General features: G+C 45.5%; 1 protein-coding gene across 2 annotated transcripts in view; it reads left to right on the top strand.

The window, feature by feature from the left end:
* The first annotated feature begins 3,772 nt into the window (after nt 1-3,772).
* CARD11 (caspase recruitment domain family member 11) overlaps nt 3,773-21,118 on the top strand; it is a 73,948-nt gene continuing 56,602 nt past the window's right edge. For both annotated transcript variants that reach the window (XM_060282543.1, XM_060282544.1), the window contains exon 1: nt 3,773-4,012. The gene's annotated coding sequence lies outside the window, so the exon portion shown is untranslated. The remainder of the gene's footprint in view (nt 4,013-21,118) is intronic.

The raw sequence follows: 21,118 nt of genomic DNA, 5'->3' as shown, positions 1-21,118 counted from the left end.
TCCCTAGCCCGCCGGAGATCATCGACCAGTGCGACCAAGGCAGTTTCAGTCCCATGATGAGGCCTGAATCCTGACTGGAAGGGATCCAAATGGTCCGCTTCTTCCAGGCGTGGAAGTGTGTGGGTGATATCTGCTGTAATCTCAGAAGATGGATAAGATTTCGGGAGGTTGTAGGCAGGGCCTCAGTATCCTCCTTCATTGTGTACTCTTCCTCCTGATTAGCAAAGCCAAAATAATTATGTAAAACTATTATCAGTATCTGGAGTCAGCAATACTGTAAAAAAAAAACCCCACTGGTGTCAGTGAAGTTACTTCTTCATTCAATGAAACCTAAACAGTGCAGGCCTAGTGATCCTACCAACTCCTCTCAGTAGCTCTTGCCCCAATGAGGCAGTTGCGAGGACTGAAGGTCCCTGTCTTCCCACAGCTACATAAGTCCCCTCCTCTCCAGGGTTTCTTTCCAAGCAATCGGAGACTGTGTCTGTGTACAACCAATCTCTCTTCTGCTCTTTTCATGTCTCTGTTGATTCTGGGAGACCAGTGGGGAGGAGAGGCGGTCACAGCAGGAAGGGAAGATTCCCTGGCTTCTCCAGCAGTTTGCCTCCACTCTGCTTCTTGTCCCTCTTCCCACCAGCCTTTGCTTCTGCCTCTGAATCTGGACTGCTCTCTGCCCCAGCCTCTTCCAGCTCAACCCTGTTGCCTCTTCAGCTTATTATTATTATTATTAATTACTTATACCCCACCCATCTGGCTGGGTTTCCCTAGCCACTCTGGGCAGTTCCCAACAGAATATTAAAAACATGATAAAACATTAAAAACTTCCCTAAAGAGAGCTGCCTTCAGATGTCTTCTAAAAGTCAGATAGTTGTTTATTTCCTTGACATCTGATGGGAGGCACTTCCACAGGATGGGCGCCACTACCGAGAAGGCCTGGTTCCCTGTAACCTCATTTCTCACAGTGAGGGAACCGCCAGAAGGCCCTCGGAGCTGGACCTTAAGTGTCCGGGCAGAACGATGGGGGTGGACACGCTCCTTCAGGTATACTGGGCCGAAGCCATTTAGGGCTTTAAAGGTCAGCACCAACACTTTGAATTGTGCTTGGAAACGTACTGGGAGCCAATGTACGTCTTTCAGGACTGGTGTTATATGGTCCTGGCAGCCATTCCCAGTCACCAGTCTAGCTGCCGCATTCTGCATTAGAATCATAGAATCATAGAGTTGGAAGAGACCACAAGGGCCATCCAGTCCAACCCCCTGCCAAGCAGGAAACACCATCAAAGCATTCCTGACAGATGGCTGTCAAGCCTCTGCTTAAAGACCTCCAAAGAAAGAGACTCCACCACACTCCGTGGCAGAAAATTCCACTGTCGAACAGCTCTTACTGTCAGGAAGTTCTTCCTAATGTTTAGGTGGAATCTTCTTTCTTGTAGTTTGAATCCATTGCTCCGTGTCCGCTTCTCTGGAGCAGCAGAAAACAACCTTTCACCCTCCTCTATATGACATCCTTTAATATATTTGAACATGATTAGTTGTAGTTTCCGGGTCACCTTCAAAAGTAGCCCCACTTAGAGTGCATTGCAGTAGTCCAAGCGGGAGATAACTAGAGCATGCACCACTGTAGTAAGACAGTCTGTGGGCAGGTAGGGTCTCAGCCTGCGTACCAGATGGAGCTGATAGACAGCTGCCCTGGACACAGCTTCCGACACCTCCTCCTCCCAGTCTTCTCTCTCTGATCACTCTTCGTCATCCCACCACCAATCCCCTGACTCTGAGCCTTCTTCCCCCTGGGGGTTCCTTTGGGGGTTCCCCAGATGGTTCCCCCCTCCACTCTCTGCATCCGGCCAGTCCATGGCAGCCGTATACAAATGCAGAATCAATTATGCAAAATAAGAGGGAAATGTGGACGTCGGCTTGATTTGTAGGAACTGAGCTTTCCATAGCACCAGTAGCATAGTGGTAAATTCAGAAGCGCAGAGTTCCTTCACAGCCACCGTGAAGCCACACATCCCCCTAAGATTATACAAGAATCATAATAAGGGATGCATTGCAGTGATCGATGCAGATCGATCTTCTACTATTTTCTATGCATTTCCATGGGCAAATGATTTTGGTGTGCTCCAATATCTTATCTCAGGGTGACTTAGGTTGTCTTTTCCTTGAAGTTCCATTGCATGTAAGAGAACCTGCACTTTGTGAACTGAAGCACTTTGTGTTCCTAAATGCTTAGCTTCAGACCATATTGTGGACTCCCCTCACTTGGAGGTTTTTGAATGGAGGTTGGATGGACGTCAGTCATGCAATGCTTTAGCTGAGATTCCTGCATTGCAAGGAGTTGGACTAGAGGACCCTTGGGGGTCCCTTCACCATTCTATATAGTACAACTCCTTGACCTTCTTCCTTTGTGACTTCTCCAGAGTGATCCTAGGAGCCCATCCTCAGTGGCTGGCTCCACTCACGCCTTCTCAGTGGCTAAAAGGCTCTCCTTACAGTCTGATTGGGCAGTTCGGGGACTCTGGAGATGGGGACTCTGCTGCAGAAATAGCACTGGGTCTTCAATCCCTTCACCCTCCACCCACAATCCTGAACCACAACACCTCTGCTTAGCACAGAATTTGGATTATTTTTGCACAGTTTTGGGGGTACAGTGGTACCTCAGGTTAAGAACTTAATTCGTTCTGGAGGTCTGTTCTTAATTTGAAACTGTTCTTAACCTGAGGCACCACTTTAGCTAATAGGGCCTCCCACTGCTGCTACGCCGCCGCCGCACAATTTCTGTTCTCATCCTGAAGCAAAGTTCTTAACTCAAGGTACTATTTCTGGGAGTCTGTAACCTGAAGCGTCTGTAACCCGAGGTACCACTGTAGTTTGTTTCATTATAACACCGAACCCATGCTCGCAATTTCTCATTATGGAGGATAGGATGGTTCTTCTTTGTCCCTGACTACAATTCTACGATTCTGTGAATATGGCTAAAATGGAGGCAAAGCTTATGAGTTTCATGAAGGGCACTCCAAATGATCAAGCACCAATTCCTGAACATTTAGACAGTGATACGTTGCTTTCTTGCTGTCTCAGTGGGGATGGGTGAATTTGTCAATTTCCATTCTCTCATATTCTCATTTTTTCCCAAACCTAAAATTATCCACATTTCTGCAGCAATTTGCCATGGGGAAAAAATCCTGGCAAACATTCACGAGTGTTTTTGTGTGACTTTCTCCTAATAAACACAATTTTGCACGCCGTTTTGACTAAGATACACATTTTTGCAATGCAGCTTTCCCTAAACTAATGCAGTTTTTTATGCTCCTTTCATTAATGTGTGTACGATTTCCCCTAATTTCTGTAGACAGCTCCTGGAAAACTGCATTCAGAGAAATGTGGATTTCAAATGATGTCCGTGCTTCAGTTTGTGTGTTGCTTTAGTAGTTTTGAAACAGATAGTTTTGCCTTTAAATGCAAACTGAATCAAATTCCTCCCCCATCGCACCCCTCTGGCAAATATCAGGGGAGGGGGTGTGCAGTTGATGGTCTGGGGGGTCAATCTTCCAGGTGCTGCTCCCCTCCCCTATTAACCCCCCCCCTTCTAGGTGGCAAGGACATTTTCTGGCTCCCAGATAAAACTTCCTTTCTGGTTTTCCCCTTATAAGAGGAACCACGCTGCATTGCTGCGAGCTTCTCTCTGCCTCTGAACAGAGAAGGGGGAAGCAATGCTGGCCCCTGCCCCCCCCCCCCACGTTCTAAATATAGGCACCAGGTTTGCAAAGGCCAGCAATGGGTGGGTGGCTGGTTCCGGAAGCACGTTGCACCGTTCCACAGCAGCAACGCTTTCAGGGGTGCAAGCCGATCAAAGGGAAGGAGCCTAGCTCTGCGAGGCCAAGATGGTGGGACAAAACAAGAGCGGCTCTGCTGCTGAGCAGCGGAACAAGGTGCTGGTTTGAAAAGCTCCGAAAGCAAAGCCTTTCTCTTGGACTGCTCTCCGGCAACAAGAAGTGTCTCCCTGCAAGGTTCTAAGGTAGGCCCTTACATTGACTCAGCTCCTAAGTGGGTTTCTGCAGAATCTCTGGAACTTTAGAAAAGGAGTCTGGCTGCCTCTTCTCCCTGCCCTTCCAGGCGCTGCTGGACTCCAACTCCCAGCAGCCTCAGCATGGCCAATGGTCAAGGCTGATGAGAGAACACCCAGCCTCCCTTCCTTGTCTCTGCAAGACCTACAGGTGTGCAGCATCTACAGGAATGCCTTGTGACGCATTCGCTGACTTATTTTGTGGCACTGCCTTGGAGGGCCCTCCTCTGTTATCTGAAGTTAGGAGGGTGGTGACCACGGAGGGAGAACCTCTCCCATTATGGTGCCCCATCCATGCAATGTCCTCCCCGGAGTAGGAGGGATGCGGGAGGAAATTTGAGCCAGTTCTCAGTTCAAACCGAATTTAGCAAATTCACTTCTCAAAGCAATATGGGAACTGAAGCACAACTGTCCCTCAAAATTCGCACTCATCCGAAATTTGCTGTGCTGTTCTCCAGCCAAAGGATGTTTACAAAAATCAGGGGGAGGTGTGCAAGTATATATATGCATTATATTAGGAGAATGCATTATATTCGGAGAAATTGCTTTTAAAAATGTGTGTACTAGTGATCCCCAAAAAGTGTTCATTTGGGTAAATTTGCACTAAAATGCTGAAGAATTTTCATGATAACGTTTTCTTCTTCAATTTTTTTTAAAGAAGTAAACCACTTTGAGAAGTTGGGAATAAATAACCCAGAGAAGGACCCTCTGGGTGTATGAAGTTTATACTCTGTATGCACAATTGTGCTTTTTAAAGGTTCTTTCCACAATGTTGCTGAATGTACACAGGAGATGGAGCCAGCGGGCATTATCCTGCTCTCTAACCGCCCCCCTCCAAGAAAAATCCATGCATACACACACACATTCAGTCCAACCCAATATAGTACTGTGGTACCTCAGGTTACAAACACTTCGGGTCACAGACTCCACTAACCCGGAAGTAGTACCTCGGTTTAAGAACTCTGCCCCAGGATGAGAACAGAAATCGTGTGGCGGCAGCAGGAGGCCCCATTAGCTAAAGTGGTACCTCAGGTTAAGAACAGTTTCAGGTTAAGAATGGACCTCCGGAACGAATTAAGTTTGTAACCAGAGGTACCACTGTACCCGCACATTATAGTGTCAATTAAGGATTTAATTTGGTCTGCAAAGTGACCCCCAGAATTGCACTTCCTGGACTAACAGGTGGATTAGAACACACACACACAGGCTATGTATGCAACATGCATTTAGAGTGCATTTAAAGCAGATGGCTCCCCTCCAAAGAATTGTGGGAACTGTAGTTTACTCCCACAGAGCTACAATTCCCAACACAACAAAATACAGTTCTCAGGCAGATCTTAATACAGCAAAGACCCTTATTAAACAGAGGATTATAGATAAAGAAAGACAGAAGGATTTGAGTAAAGTACCTCACTTTCTAATTGAGGAGGAAAGGAGATACTTGGCCCGCCCAGCCAGATATTTATTCCACCTGGAAATACCCTCTCATAGAAGAGCATTCACTTTGGCCCGTAACCGCATAATGCCTTCAGCAGTTCTCCAAGGGAAGTACAAATGGATCCCTTTATGTGAGAGATGCTGCCTGTGCGGATCAGGAGAAGTGGAATCTATTGGCCATATACTTCTGCGATGCTGCTTCTACGAGGAGGTGCGAGGCGAGCTTATCCACACTATACTGGCAGAGCTACCTGGACGCTCGGATAATTTCTATACAGAGTGGCTTCTCTCCGACGCTAACTCTAATGTGTCAGCGAAGGTTGCCAAATTCTGTGCTAGAGTCATAAAAATTCGGTCTAATCTAACTAGCAGTGTTCAAATATCTTCAGAACATCTTCAGGAATAGCTAAAGAGGATCCAGTGATATTAATTGCTGTAGTCTACTTCCCTAAGTAGTAACACTCCTTTTAATCAGTTTTCTTTTAAACAATTGTTAAAACCTATATTTATTGCCTATTTTTAGATTATTACTGTTTTTCTTTTATTGTTTTATGTATTGCATATTTATGTGTGCTGGTCAAGAACCGTAATCAATCAATCAATCAATCCAGTTCTCAGGATTCTTTGGGTGGGGAGTAACACATCTTAAATGTCATCCTTCGGTTTCACACCTCTTTTAATTTTGAAGTACAATCCTCAGCTCAAAAGTTGCAATCATTTTTTTGCAAATTTCAGGATGAAATTGTGTGCCAAAAATGTAAAATTCTGTGTGGATTTTTTTTTTTAAAAAAATGAAATTCTCTGAATGGTGCAGAAATGGGGATGGGGTGGACTTAGGAAGAAACTCTTGAAAATGACACAGACCCCAGATAGGCGGATCCATCCCACTTTCTGTGCTGCCCTCCCACAAAACCAAGGTTGGGCGCAAATCAGCCCCAAAGATGAACCTGACCATCCTGACATTTGACCCAAAGTCAGGACAGAGAAACAAACCAAGCGCTGCAGCTGCTTGCCTTTTTTTGACTGTCTTTTCAGCAACAGGGCCGGGAAAGTGGCAACAGAGGATACGCTGGAGGCCAATGCAGTGTTCAAAACAGAAAAGAAAAGAAAAAAGTCCAGCTACTTGGAAGCGTTTGCCTTCTGTTGCCTCTGTAATCATTGTCCTCCCCCCCACCCTCATCATTATGCGTAACAACACGGAGAGTGTGTAGATTAAAGCCTTTATTAAATGGCAAGCTTTCATCTCCTTGCTCGCGACTTCTGAAATCCCTTTAAATAGATGCACTAAATTCCCGTGGTAAATTATTAAAATTATTGCGCCATTACTTTGATTTGCATGCTCATAGCTAACACTAATCCTGAGGATGCCAAGATCCATCTCAGGACCCTCATTCTCTTTTTATTTCCGCCCTTGGTTTTTTGTGGCTTTGGTTGTTGGTTTGCTTTTTGCTTGTTTGTGTTTTCTCTTGTTGGATTCCTCCTCCCTTGGCCCACCCCATCCCCAGGTTCTGATTCCCGATTCTTTCCGTTTCCCCCATCCTTTTACATTTGGATGCTCAAAGCTACTTGCTTCAAGCAGGATGAATCTCAGGGGGGGCAAGAATGTGCCTCAAAGCAGCATCATATATATGTCCATCCCTTGGGAACCTCCCCCTGGCCCCACCTCTCCATGCCACACTGAAGGGCTTTTGCTTGGTTGGCATCTGTCCTTGGACTATGTTAGCGCATCTTCCTTGAATGGATGGAGGCAGGGCCGGCTCTACATAGACCCCCGGTGGCGCAGTGCACCACGGCGGGGGGCTGGTAAGCTGGGCGCCGGCCTGGAAAGGAGGGCGCCGCGCGGCGAAGCCGGGCGGAAACCAATTGCGCCCTACGAGGGCGGGGCGGGTGGCGGAGCGATCTCTGCCCCTCATCACCAGGGCGCGCGATCTGCTCAAGACGCCCCTGGATGGAGGATGGAGAGATGCATGTGCAGAAACCTCTGGCTTCCATGTGGCTGGAATGCAGCTCACTGCGCAGAGGAAACTGCACACAGGTGAGCATCACATCCAAAACTCTGCTCACTTATGCTTAAGGGTGGCATCCATTGGGAATAGTGCACCTTTGCGGTGATGTCAAACCATTGGAAGGTTGCAGCACCTGCTGTGGCTGTAGAGGCTGATATGGGAGGGGAGAGACATGTTTTGTTGCAGCTGGGGCAGATGCACCACAGCATTTCTTCTCTCCACACTCCTCCCAGCGATCATTCCTCCCAGTACGTTTCCGAGCACAATTCAAAGTGTTGGTGCTGACCTAGAAAGCCCTAAATGGCCTCAGTCCAGTATACCTGAAGGAGCGTCTCCACCTCCATCATTCTGCCCGGACACTGAGGTCCAGCTCCGAGGGCCTTCTGGCGGTTCCCTCCCTGCGAGAAGTGAGGTTACAGGGAACCAGGCACAGCGTCTTCTCGGTGGTGGCACCCGCCCTGTGGAATGCCCTCCCATCCGATGTCAAGGAAATAAACAACTATCTGACTTTTAGAAGACATCTGAAGGCAGCCCTGTTTAGGGAAGTTTTTAATGTTTGATGTTTTATTGTGCTTTTAATTCTGTTGGGAGCCACCCAGAGTGGCTAGGGAAACCCAGCCAGATGGGTGGGGTATAAATTATTATTATTATTATTATTATTATTATTATTATTATTATTATTATTATTATTCCTCTGGTCACTGCTATGGATGCACAGCCTCACTGTCTATCTCCAGGCATGCAGTCATCTGCAAGAAATTCCTATGTGGCAGGGCTGATTCACATCATGGCTGCAGAAATCTTTGTAACACAGAGTTGGTCTGCCAACTGCCTGGTGCCAGAAGCCAGCTCCCCATAGAGCACGTTCTTGGGGATCCTGCCATCTTCCATTCTGTGGACATGACCAAGCCAGTGTAGACGTCACTGAGACAGGAGTGTGAACATGCTAGCAATGAGGGCTTGGGGGAGCACATCTTTTTTTTTGAGACTTTGTCTTTCCATGTGATGCCCAAAATCTTCCTGACGCAGCGCACACGGAAGTCATTGAGGCATCACTCCTGGTGGTTGTAAGTTGTCCATGACTCCCTACCATAAAGCAGTGCACTCAACACACAAGCCTGGTAGACCTTCATCATGGTATGGGTGGGTCATTAGCATCATCACATTCTCCCAGACCTTTTTGGAGAGGCGAGCCATTGCCATAGCTGCCTTGCAAATCCACTTGTCCAGCTCAGCATCGATGGAGAGGTGGACAAAATTGTCTACCACCTCAACCATAGCCAGTGATGACTTGAGGAGTGTAGGCAGCTTCCTGACCCAGGACGAGCCTCTGTAGAGCTTCCTTGGGGTGCGCTTTCCAGGCCACCTCATCTTCAAGCAACATCTCTCGGATAAGGATCTGCCACACTTTTGTCTTGGTGTGGAGATGTGCCAGGTTGAAGGACCCCTGTCAATCCTCAAATGAAAGCATGCACTGTCTTCAGTCAAGCTGAAGGCATCTGAGAGTACCAGGGAGACAAAGATGCCAAAGAGAGCTGGGGATGGAACACAGCTCTGTTTCACACCACTCTTTTCTCTTTTCTTTTTTGGAAAATATTTTTTATTTGGTTTTACAAGCGTAAAGTTAGAACCACACCAAAGAGATATCCACATTCAGAAATTTCTCTGAATCTCTAGACTTCCTCCCATCCCCTCCATGGGTCTTATTGTCAATGTTTTCAATTCATATTATTTCATATTCCATATTTTGTATCTGTCCATATTGTCCATAATAATTGCTACATTACAAGCGTTATTGAAATCCTGCTAATGTTTCCATCTGCTCATAGTGGTCTCCTAAATAAGTTATAATTCCCCCCCCCCATTCTTTCTTAAGGCTTTTGTCCTCTTGGTTCCTGAGTTTTCCAGTCGGTTTTGCCATCTCGGCATAGTCCATCAGCTTGGTTTGCCATTCCTCTCTGGTCGGGACTTTGTCTTCTTTCCATCTCTGAGCTAGTAAGATCTGTGCAGCTGTTGCTGCATACATAAAAAGTCTTTTCTGGTTGAAATATACTCAGAGTCGAGAGTGAATTTCATGCTCTTTATTCAGCTCATAGTCATCAAGGAGAAGAAGAGAAGAATGGCTCTTTTCCCAAAACCATCTGCTTATATACATTATTTACACAATGGGCCTTGCGTGATTGGCTACTTCAGGGTTACAACTGTGGGCCAATCAGGTTGTGGATTGACTTCTGCCTGCAGCCTGATTGGCTGCTCCTACAGGCCAATCAGGTTGCAGATTCACTTCTACCAGCCACCTGATTGGCTACTCCTGCAGGCCAATCAGGTTGCGGATTCACTTCTACCTGGAGTTGGATTGGGTAGCTCCTGTGGACCAATCAGACTGCTGATTCTGAATCCTATTGTTCTAGGATTCAGCTCAGTACATAACACTGGTCCTTCGGGGTATCGGTACTTACAATTCCTAATAAAAAAGCTTCTGCCTTTTAAAAATAGAAGTTATTTGAAACATTTTTTTCAATTCTTTATATATCGTTTCCCAGAATGCTTATATAACTTTACATGATCACCACATATGATAAAAGGTACCTTCTTTTCCTTTACATTTCCAGCAGGTATTTGTACTTGTCTTATATAGTCATACCTCTGGTTACGTTCGCTGCGGGTTGCGTACATCACGGGATACGAACGGGCCAAACCCAGAAGTAACAGAACGGGTTACTTCCAGGTTTGGCGATTCGCGCATGCGCAGAAGCGCCAAATCGCGTGGCAAGCATGCACAGATTCACCTCTTCAGGTTGCACACTGCTCAGGTTGTGAATGGGGCTCCTGAACGGATTCTGTTTGCATCCAGAGGTACCACTGTACACCACACCACTCTTTATAAGAAAGGCTTCTGTGGATGAGCCATCATACTAGACAGCGCCACACATGTTCTTGTGGAAAGACACTTTTGCTAGTAGTAGTAGTATCATTGTCATCATCATCACCACCATCATTGCTATTTACCTGCCCTCACCCTAAGGTCTCAGGGTGGGTTATGGTATTAAAACACAATATTCAAACAGTTTAAATCACTGAAATAAAGTGGTTCCTAAAAATATACATCTTAAGTGTTCAAAACCAGGGTAAAGAGGTGCAACTCCAGCATTCGCCAAATGCCGTACAGTGAAGGTGCCAGAAGGAGTTCCACAGCTTAGGGGCTGCACCCCACCCCCACCCGAGGTTCAGAGAGCAGTGAAAACAGACTTTTAGGGCTTTAGACACCAGCGTGAGCAGCTTGAACTGGGCCTGGAAACGAACTGGCAACCAACACAGCTGTTTTAAAGCAGGAGTCATATTAAATCTTAAACAGATCTAAGGGCTTCTGCGTTCTGGAGCAGTGGAACTTTCCGTGTCATCTTCCAAGGCAGCCTTGCGCATTGCCATAATCTAGGCTGGAGGTCACCAGAGCATGGAGGACAGGGGCCAAGTCATTGGTGCACAAAAAGGGGCCACAGCTGGGGGGAAAGTTGCCCACAGACCAATTGCAGACACCTCTGGTCCTGCCTTGAAGAACCCTGTGTGCATGTGAGTGGACGCTCCTTGCTGATGCTCTCAAGCTTGTGCATGTGTGAACTGGTGTAGAGCCCATGCGCACCCACCTGCCTTGACCATAGAGTGCAAATTACTGGATGTCACTCTGTTGAACTCAGGTTCACCCCTAAGGCCAAGGCCACTCCACATATGATGTGTTTGTTGCAATATGTTTCTGAATCTGCTGCATAGCTGCTAAGTCTCCCGTATTCCCCGGGAAACCCCCGTTTTTCCAGCTGTCCCCAGCCGGGGGAAAAACGGAATTTTTTTTGTTTTTCCCCGGTTTATTATGGCGCGACGGCCCTTTTGTAACTGGACAGAGCATGCTCAGAAGCGACTTTTGATGCTGCTTTGCCCAGTTCCAAAATGGCCGCAGCGCGACTTCAGGTGCGGCGGCCATTTTGGAACAGGGCAGAGCAGCATCAAATGTAGCTTCTGAGCATGCTCCGCCCAGTTCCAAAATGGCGGCAGCGCTACTTCCGGTCTGCTACTTCCGGTCCAATCCCTTATTTCTCAGGCCAGAACTTTGCAGCTATGACCTGCTGGAAACCACAGGAGGGGAGAATTTCTCTTGTGTTCAGATCCTCCTTGCTGGTTTACCCCTGGGGCATCTGCTTGGCTGCTGTGAGAACAGTATGCTGCACTAGATGGGCCTGATCCTGCTGGCTCTTCTGATGTTCTTATTAGGAATTAGGAGGCAAATATATAGTTTTGTGGACTACAGTGGTACCAAACTTATTCCGTTCTCGGAGTCAGTTCAACTCCTGAAACCGTTCAGAAACCAATCAGAAGCCGCGTCAGATATTCGGCTTCCAAAAAACGTTTGCAAACTGGAACACTTGTGGCGTTCGGGAGCCGATTTGTTCGGCAACTAAGCCATTTGAGAACCAAGGTACTGTATGACTGTATTTCTTAATGATATGTTTTCCTTGTTGATTATTTAGATTTTGTTATATTTTGTAACTAGTGAATTATGTAACTTTCTTTCCCCATTTTGTGAACCGCCTGGAGCACAGTTTGTTGAGGAAAGGTGTCATGCAAATAAATGATGAGGATGACTCCCATTTGGGAATGGTAGGATTTCCAGCAATAAAGTTGGGGCCTATTCCATACCTTTCAACATTCCACATGAAGATAGGGACCTTTTATTCTAAAGCAAGTGACGGTGTGACCACATTTGGAATACTGGGTGCATTCCAGTTGCCTCGCCTCGAAATGAATGTTGCACAGTTGGCAAAGATTCAGAAAAGGGCAACCAAAACGAGAAAGGGGATGGAGGAAAGGCTGAAGCATTTGGGAATTTATAGTTTAGAGAAAAGGGAACTTAGAGGCAACATGATAGAAGTTTGCAAAGGTATGCAAAGCATGTGGAAATCAGATAGAGAAAAGTTTCTCTCCCTCTCTCATAACACTAGAACAGGGGTCAGCAAACTTTTTCAGCTCTGCTTTTCTCCTCTGGTTCCGTTGCTGTTAAAAGTGCTACCGTTTTTGAATGTTTTGTTTTTTTAAAAAAAATGTCTCTCTGCAAGAACCACAAGCGATGATGCAAGGCTGGCAAATTTTGCTAGGTGCGTTCACACTTGTGTCACATGTTGAATGTGGAAGCAGATGTCCACATTGGCAAAGGCCATGTTTGCCACCACCTCCATTTTTCAGATACTTATCAAGTTGTCAGTGAGGGTCAGCGCTGCCACTGTTCCATATGCTGCTAGTGCTCTTTGGGGCTCCGCCAGAGCTGTCTGCAAACTCAACCAATGCACCAATTCCTAAACTTTATTTAGTGTTTTCATTCGCTATTCTGATTCACCAACATTCGGGAGCCCTCCATTTTTCTTCTGGGTTTTAAATGCGGCTCCTTCTGCATTCCAATGCAGCTGTACTGAAGATACAACTTGGCTGCCAAGATAGCTAGCTGGAGAGTTTGTGTCATGCCACATATCTGGCGAGGCAGTTCTGGTGACATAGAGCAAGCTCAAACCTACAACAGAATCTGTTCCGGAAGTCCGTTCAACTTCCAAAACATTCAAAAACCGAAGTGTGGCTTCTGATTGGCAGCTCCTGCAGCCAATTGGAAGCCGCGGAAGCCCCATCAGACGTTCAGCTTCCAAAAATAGTTTGCAAACCGGAACAGTCACTTCCGGGTTTGCGGCATTTGGGAGCCAAAACATTTGAGAACTAAGCTGTTCCAAAACCAAGGTACTACTGCAGTTTGCTATTTAGCAACATTTCCCCTTCTCCCTTGCCATTCGGTGCAGCAGCACTGGAGTGCAGAAGGAGCTGTGTTTGATGTAGTTGCACCAGAGCGCTGAAGAAGCTACACCCAAACTCCAATCAAAGCCTGACGCTGTTTAAAAATAGATTAGAAACTGAAAGTGTACTTACATTATTGTTTAGCTCGAAAAGCGTAAGTAACATCCTGATCGAAAATGCATTTACTTTGAAGTAAGTCAATCTTTGCTAAATCCAGAGGCTACAAATCTATCTAGTCTCATTAGGGACATGAGTGGGTGAGCCAGGAATATAAGACAACATTGTTATTCTTTTCTTTTCTTTTTAAAAAGGTGATGTACACATCTTTCTTATTTTTTAAAACATGAATCATTGATTTTGGAGAGACTCAGGACATGCTGTACCAGTTCTTTCTGGGCACACCTGGTTGAAATGCACAGAAGCTGTGCAATGACATTCTAGGAACTCGTTTGCAGCTCCTGTACAATTCCATGTGTTTTGCACAGGAGTTCTTCCCCGGGGGGGGGGGATTTCTGCCCTGCAGCTGCAATCCAAAACATCCTTAAGCAGAAGGAGGGCTCAGAGAAGGAGCCATATCTGCTTGACAGAGTGCATTCTCTGCACTGTTTCCTCTGGGTTTGGGGAGGCTCCTGAATGAGGGAAACCTTGCAAGAGGTCTGCCCTAAGACTAGGAAACAGCAGGAACCAGGATAAGTTTGGTAGCTGTGTTTATTTACCAAACACACAGTTTAGCACCAAATTGAAACAAACGGCAATTGGGTTTTCCGTGGATCGCTGTTTGTTCCGATTCAGCACTAAAGATCAGGTTTCCCTGGAGAAAGCAGAAGGGCAAAGGCAAAACTGCTCAGACCCATGAACGGCACAAGCAGAAAGCCGTTGGGACCCCTGCTTTCTAGGCACAAGACAAGCCCTAAGTGGACCCTCCAGAGGCAGAGGCAGCCTATCTGTAAATACCTGGCACTGGGTGCGAGCAAGTTAAGACCATTGCCTTCATACCTCTCCTGTGAAACAAGATGTTGGTTTAGATGATGGAGTTTTGATCTGATCTGCCAGGGCTGCTCCGACTACAGTTGTGGAGCTGCTCCCTGCTTTGTTTAACAAGGCTCAAAACTGAGGAAAGTTAAGCAGTTATTAGACGTGGATAATTATTCCAGGGAGGGTGCAAGCAAGCTCTTAGTGGGTTGGTTAAGTTGACGGGTGCTGCAGCAAAACTGTTTGCTGGTGGCATTGCATAGAATTAAAGGTTTCAGATCATTGCCCAAACCCTCTTTTTTAAAACAAACAAACACAAAATATCAACTAAAAAAGTATTAAATTAGCTTGTGGTATCATTTCCTGCCCTTCTTCTGTCTTCATCAGTCAGCTTCATTAGCATTTTACCACATTGGGGTGGTTTCCTGTGGAGGCGGATCTTCGCTTTATAACTCCAGATAATTTACAGGGAGATATGAAATACTTTTGCTGTTCTCTTTAATAAGGCCGAGAGCAAATTCTCACCGGCATCTCTTAGGTATATGTGTTTGGGCAATTCTCCCAGCTAATGATATAAAGCATTCATATTTATTAGGTGTGGAGTCAATAGAATTAAATTCCATGCCAAGATCTATACAGGAACATCTCCAATTTGGCTTTCTGGTTGTTAAATCACGGCCGTGAACCCGCCATGTAGTCCTCTCTATGGCCACATAAGCGCTTTTATGCAGAGTTTTTGCTGTGACCTACAGCCCTCTCCTTTTCAATTTTGCTGGCCTGTGAGCTGCCTGTGGGAGAGGCAATGGTGAAATTGCACTGGAGCTTTTCCACCCCATTTTCTGTTTTTTTAATACAGCAGGCCCAAAAGTGACGCAGGGGTTACGTTCCAAGGGTCTGCACAGGGCCGGATTTAGGTTTGGTGAGGCCCTAAGCTACTGAAGGTCATGGGGCCCTTTATATGTCCAGCTGTCCTTTGTCGACAGCAAATCGTCGCTGTTTTTTGTGTTGAATATATGCTATATGGTCATTGATGGACCTAATAGGTATCTAAAACCATTTGCACATGTTGCCCTGCAAGCAGTCCATGCAGAATATAGGCACCCTATATATAGAAAGGAGCAAACCAGTGATATTTTTGGGAGCAGGCTAGCGGGTGGGGCTCGTAACTTACATCATAGAAGCCTACACAACACAAAACACTGTTGATGTGTGTAGGTTTCGCTTTGTTTCTTTTTAATCTTATATTTTGGAAATGTATATCCAGGGTTTTTTCCTTTAAATTTTTTGGGGGTTTCCAAGAAAGTGGGGCCCTAAGCTATAGCTTGTTTAGCTTATACGTAAATCTGGCACTGGGTCTGCACTTGTGCAAAGCCAGGAAGACTTCTGCAACTGCCCTGCTCACGTGTGTTTGACCATCTCTGCCTTACTGGACTCTGGGGAGGTCGTGTAAGGTCTCTCCCACAAGAAGCAAGGTGGGGGGGCCTCAAAAACTCTTACCCTGCTAGGTTTTGCTGCCACAGAAAGAGTTTTAAGCCCTCTGTCTTGCCTACTGGGCTTTTTAAAGGTTGTGTGAGATCTCATGGGGCCTTCATGAGATCTCGTGAGATCTTGGATGACACCTTCCAACTGTCATCCCCCACCCCTAATTCTCCATTTCTTTATTTCCCCACCACCCACGGAAAAGCTGCATTTGCATAAGTAAATGTGGTCTAAACCACTGAAGCTCTTGAGCTTGCCGATCGGAAGGTCAGCCGTTCAAATCCCGTTGCTCTGTCCCTGCTCCTGCCAACCTAGCAGTTCGAAAGCACACCAATGCAAGTAGATAAATAGGTACTGCTGTGGCAGGAAAGGAAACGGTGTTTCTGTGCTCTCTGGTTTCCGTCACGGCGTCCCATTGCGCCAGAAGCAGTTTAGTCCTGCTGGCCACATGACCTGGAAAGCTGTCTGTGGACAAATGCTGGCTCCCTCTTCCTGAAAGCAAGATGAGTGCCGCAACCACATAGGTGCCTAGATTGGACTTCACCATCCAGGGTCCTTTACCTACTGTATCGTTGCCCACACCCCAACGATACAGCAAGATATTCCAGGGGTTGTTCTGCTTTCTTGGGGCTCGGCTTCCTTGGAATGAAGGTCAATGGAGAACATGGTTTCATTAGGATACATGGTTTTATTTACACATCTGTACAACCTCAGCTTAGGATGGAGGTGCTCAAAGCATTAATACCCCAAGAGAAAGAAGGTTCTTTTTATCATATGTGGTGGTCTTGTAGTAAGATTAAAGCATACTGGGAAACGATATACAATGAAATGAAAAATAAAATTGTTGTTGTTGTTTAGTCGTATCCGACTCTTCGTGACCCCATGGACCATAGCACGCCAGGCACTCCTGTCTTCAAATGTTATACAAATAACATTTGTATAAAAACCAGAAACCTTTCTCTTGGGAATTATAGAGATTGTTGTTGTTTAGTCGTGTCCGACTCTTCGTGACCCCATGGACCATAGCACGCCAGGCACTCCTGTCTTGCACTGCCTCCCGCAGTTTGGTCAAACTCATGTTCGTAGCTTCGAGAACACTGTCCAACCATCTTGTCATTATAGGGATAGAACTACCTAAATTGTATACAAATTTATTCATGTATGCGACTATAGTGGCAAGAATGTTACTTGCCTGAAAATGGAAAGAAGAAGTCCCAGCAAAGGAGGAATGGATACAAAAACCTGTGGAATATGCATAAATTGCGAATAAGAAATCAAGATAACAAACTTTTTATTAAAGAATGGAAATGGTTATGGAATATTTACAAACCAACTGTAAACATGTAAGAACATTGGCAGGATTATTGTAATGACCTGCAGTTTTATAAGAGTATATATTTAAAGGAGATGAATAAATGAGCAAATTAAGTTAATTTGGATTTGCAGAAGATATTAAAAATAAATTTAAGGAACCACAGAAAGAGGGGGAAGGAAGTCAAGTTTTAAAATGTCAAAATGACTGTAAAATCAGTGAAATGTATATATCTGAAAAGTATTCTTTAAAAACCTTTTTTTCAAAGAGAGATCTTGCTTCTCCATTTGGTTTCCAGGGAAGCCTCCAACTCACAGATTTGGGTCCAGCACAGAGCAAGGCACACCTCTGTGTCTCTATCTTCCTGTGCTGCCCAAAACTCAGACACACGATTCTCTCATGCACAGCCCTGTTTGGCCTATTGTTCTACACATCCTAGTATGGTGAGGCATCCTGACGTATATTGTATATTGATGTATATTGCGCTCTAGGAGGCTTCGTTTGATCGGAATCAAGTATACCCTTTTTGAGTTAAAGCAAAATAACATCGCTTCTGGTAAATGAGGCACCAGAGCTGCGAGAGGGCCGTGAAAATTTGTGTCCCTGGCTTTCCAGACTCATCTGCTATACAAATCCAAAGGGGCACATTGGTTGCCAGAGGTGAAACATATTGGCATGATTTTCACCTCTCTCACCCCACTATGTGCAACCTCCAGCAAGGAACCCTTCATTTTTAAGCAGTGAAACCTCCCACAGATTCAGTCACTCACAATGACTGCCCTTAGAAGCTGTGGTTCTCCTCTGTCTTTAAACTGGGAGACCTCGAGTTTTAAAACAACAACTATTCTTTGGGTCTCTTGATGCATGTTGTTGTTGTTGTTGTTCTTGTTGTTATTGTTGTTGTTGTTAATACCCCACCCATCTGGTTGGGTTTCCCCAGCCACTCTGGGCGGCTTCCAACAAAAGATTAAAAATACTGTACATGAAAACATCAGTCATTGAAAACGTCCCTAAACAGGGCTGCCCTCAGAAGTCTTCTAAACGTCAGATAGTTGATTATTTCTTTGACATCTGGTGGGAGGGCGTATCCCTGATTCTTCACATTTCTCGAAGTGAAGTATTTGGTCTGACTTGGACCATGTGGCTGCCTGGAGTGTAGAGTGCTCTCCCTCTGCTTCAACACACAGGCACACATTCTATGGAATGCAGTTGCCCTTTGCTCCTGAAAAAGAAAAACTAGAGTTCTAGCTGCAAGCCGGTTTGTTCAAGCAGAAGCACATGTGCATTTGGCGTAATCTGCAAGGATGTTAGTCCCTATGAGAGATGCAGTGGGGGCAAAATTGCTCCGCTGAGCAAACAAACGGAGGGTCTGTCTCATCCCTGCAGTGGAGAACTTTGAAATCATAGGCACCCAATAGCTGAATTAGACAAGGCTGATCCTCAAAAAAAGGGCTAAGCATCGTGTGTGTGTGTGTGTGTGTATGTGTGTGTGTGTGAAATGTCATTAAGCAAGCAAACCCTTTCTGGTTATCTTCTTTTAAGACATGCATATGACATACCCCTCCCCCCCCCAATTTTTGAGTCAGGCCACGTCGATGACTTCACACCTGTGGTTTGCAACCGACGCTGAGACGTTTCCATGACACTCGAGTAGTTTTCGCAAGGTGTCGCGTTGTACCTTAAGTGGCACTCAAATCAGAGGCTATAGAATATAGAATACTGCCGGAGAGCAAATGTGCTGAAATTGAAATGTGTTAGGAGCTTTTTGAATATCTTCTTGCAGCCTTGCTTGAAGTGAAGACAGCTTCCTTTCACCCAAGGAAGGAAGGAAGGAAGGAAGGAAGGAAGGAAGGAAGGAAGGAAGGAAGGAAGGAAGGAAGGAAGGAAGGAAGGAAACTTGCAGTACAAGGGATCCAACTGGATACAAGGGATACAAGGGAAATAATAGCACCAAAAATCAGTTTAGTCACATGAATGTAACACCATAAATGTTAAAGCAGCAGAGGGCCCAGCAATTCTGGATCCTTATCAATAAAGGAAAATTAAAATTAAAAACATGTTTCCTCAAACCAATCTTTCTTCGCTTCACCTCTCACCACTTGTCTGTGTTGTGTAAGACGTTCAGGCAAGGCTATCCATTATCTATGCCTTTGAGGTTTTTTTTTTTTGTTATTGGTCATTACTGTTTGACAAACGACAAGTGTGTTTTTATACAAAAGACCTGACAGACAGAACATCTATCTAAAAGGAACTAGCCCACCTGCCCCCTGAAATATAGACCCTTACTCCTGGTATAGTAGAAAAAAATATGAAAAGCAATTTAAAAATATCAAAATCCACCAAAATTTCTAGGGTTGTCAAAAACTTACTAGAGTCATCAACAGTATTAAAATAATACTCCAGCCTCCTCTCTCCCAATTAACCTCCATCTCCAAGGCTAAGTGATGGGAGGGAGTGCAGAGGAGGAATCACAAGGGGCTTCCCTTAGGTGTCAGGTTCGGTCCCTGAAATCTCAGGTCTTGGGATGCTCGTGACTTGGCAACCCTAGCAATGGTGGATATTTTTGGAGGGCTTTTGGGGTGAGAATGTGGCAGCCGAGGTGCACCCTCGTGCTTGCTGGTGAGGCTGAGATAAATCTCCAGCCCTAGTTCACATGGAGTAGCAGCAGTAAGTAACTGTTGCGTTTCATCAATCTTTGAAAATTGTGAGCTTCGGTAGTCTTGTTAACCTTTTACACATGAACCTTAGGGGAGTAATTTTAAACATTTCATAGAATCATAGAGTTGGAAGAGACCACAAGGGGCATCCAGTCCAACCCCCTGCCAAGCAGGAAACACCATCAAAGCATTCTTGACATATGGCTGTCAAGCCTCTGCTTAAAGACCTCCAAAGAAGGAGACTCCACCACACTCCTTGGCAGCAAATTCCACTGCCGAACAGCTCTTACTGTCAGGAAGTTCTTCCTAATGTTTAGGTGGAATCTTCTTTCTTGAAGTTTGAATCCATTGCTCCGTGTCTGCTTCTCTGGAGCAACAGAAAACAATCTTTCTTCCTCCTCCATATGACATCCTTTCATATATTTGAACATGGCTATCATATCACCCCTTAACCTTCTCTTCTCCAGGCTAAACATACCCAGCTCCCTAAGCCATTCCTCATAAGGCATCGTTTCCAGGCCTTTGACCATTTTGGTTGCCCTCTTCTGGACACGTTCCAGCTTGTCAGTATCCTTCTTGAACTGTGGTGCCCAGAACTGGACACAGTACTCCAGGGGAGGTCTGACCAGAGCAGAATACAGTGGTATTCTGTACAATACAGTGGTATTTCTGTACAATGTTTTAAAGAAATGTATAAGTATTTATGGTGCATCATATGAATTTATACAAATTTATTACTTAAGAAAGAGTCCGCCCCCTGAGGAAACCATTCCTGTGAAACGGGGAAGAAGCTAGCCGCCCGTCGGATGAGATAAGAACGCATGGGAAGAGATATGAACGTGTGATACATCGTAGCACTTTATTGTTGTTGTTGTTTAGTCGTTTAGTCGTGTCCGACTCTTCGTGACCCCATGGACCATAGCACGCCAGGCACTCCTGTCTTGCACTGCCTCCCGCAGTTTGGTCAAACTCATGTTCGTAGCTTCGAGAACACTGTCCAACAATCTTGTCCTCTGTCGTCCCCTTCTCCTAGTGCCCTCAATCTTTCCCAACATCAGGGTCTTTTCCAAGGATTCTTCTCTTCTCATGAGGTGGCCAAAGTATTGGAGCCTCAGCTTCACGATCTGTACTTCCAGGGAGCACTCAGGGCTGATTTCCTTAAGAATGGATAGGTTTGATCTTCTTGCAGTCCATGGGACTCTCAAGAGTCTCCTCCAGCACCATAATTCAAAAGCATCAATTCTTCGGCGATCAGCCTTCTTTATGGTCCAGCTCTCACTTCCATACATCACTACTGGGAAAACCATAGCTTTAACTATACGGACCTTTGTCGGCAAGGTGATGTCTCTGCTTTTTAAGATGCTGTCTA

The sequence above is a fragment of the Zootoca vivipara genome, chromosome 14 (genome assembly GCF_963506605.1).
Source record: "Zootoca vivipara chromosome 14, rZooViv1.1, whole genome shotgun sequence".
Classification (NCBI taxonomy): domain Eukaryota; kingdom Metazoa; phylum Chordata; class Lepidosauria; order Squamata; family Lacertidae; genus Zootoca; species Zootoca vivipara.
Note: the sequence above shows the minus strand (reverse complement) of the source record. Positions and strands in the feature narration are given on the sequence as shown.